At 39.8% G+C, this 814-nt stretch overlaps 1 protein-coding gene across 1 annotated transcript in view; it reads left to right on the top strand.

Moving 5' to 3' along the window:
• Positions 1-814, top strand: part of FAR2 (fatty acyl-CoA reductase 2) — a 139,834-nt gene that overhangs the window by 1,118 nt on the left and 137,902 nt on the right. The window lies entirely within an intron of this gene.

Below are 814 nucleotides of genomic sequence, written 5' to 3'. Positions count from 1 at the left end.
TACATCCTGCATATCAGATATTTACATTATGATTCATAACAGTAGCAAAATTACAGTTATACAGTAGCAATGAAAATAATTTTATGGTTGGGGGTCACCACAACATGAGGAACTGTATTAAGGGGTCGCAGCATTAGGAAGGTTGAGACCCACTGGACTAGAGGGACAAAGGACCAGAAGCAGGAAACTGGTTAGGACAGAACACTGGTGACTACTGACGGGGAAGATGTAGGGAAGAGGACAGAAGAGATGCATTTCAAAAGTAGAATTGATAGAACTTGGTGATAGAGTGGATGTGAGAGGTGGATGAGGCAGAAAGAAGTGTGAGAATAAATTCCTTCAGTAGGTACTGCTGAATGATACAATCACAAACAAAAGGCTCTGGTACATATGATTTAGAGTTGCCATAAGAACTGAAAAATGAATGAAAACTGCTAACACTACTTAGTACCTCTGAAAAGTATACCAGGCTGTTGGGTAAAGCTGAGCGAGAGGAGGAAGGAGGCTTTTGCTTTTCATACTATCATTTGGACTGTTGGAATTATTTTTAAATCATGCATGCATTTTATAACTTTTAAAGGTTACCACCACAACAAATATGGTGCCTGTTTTTCAGGCTTGAGCACGTGGATAGAATATGGGGTCGTTTCCTAAAATGACAAAAACTGGGAAAGAAAGACCTGGTCCTCACCAGAGTGATGGTTCTAAAACATGACTCCCTCCCCTGCATAAAATCTTTTCATTCTTCCCCCTTGACTATATCAGTGTTTCCCAAAATGTAGTCTGTGGATCATCAGTTCGTTGGGATATTAAT

This window comes from Hipposideros armiger, unplaced genomic scaffold (assembly GCF_001890085.2).
Source record: "Hipposideros armiger isolate ML-2016 unplaced genomic scaffold, ASM189008v1 scaffold_546, whole genome shotgun sequence".
NCBI classification, from domain to species: domain Eukaryota; kingdom Metazoa; phylum Chordata; class Mammalia; order Chiroptera; family Hipposideridae; genus Hipposideros; species Hipposideros armiger.
This window is presented reverse-complemented; position numbering and strand designations above follow the sequence as displayed.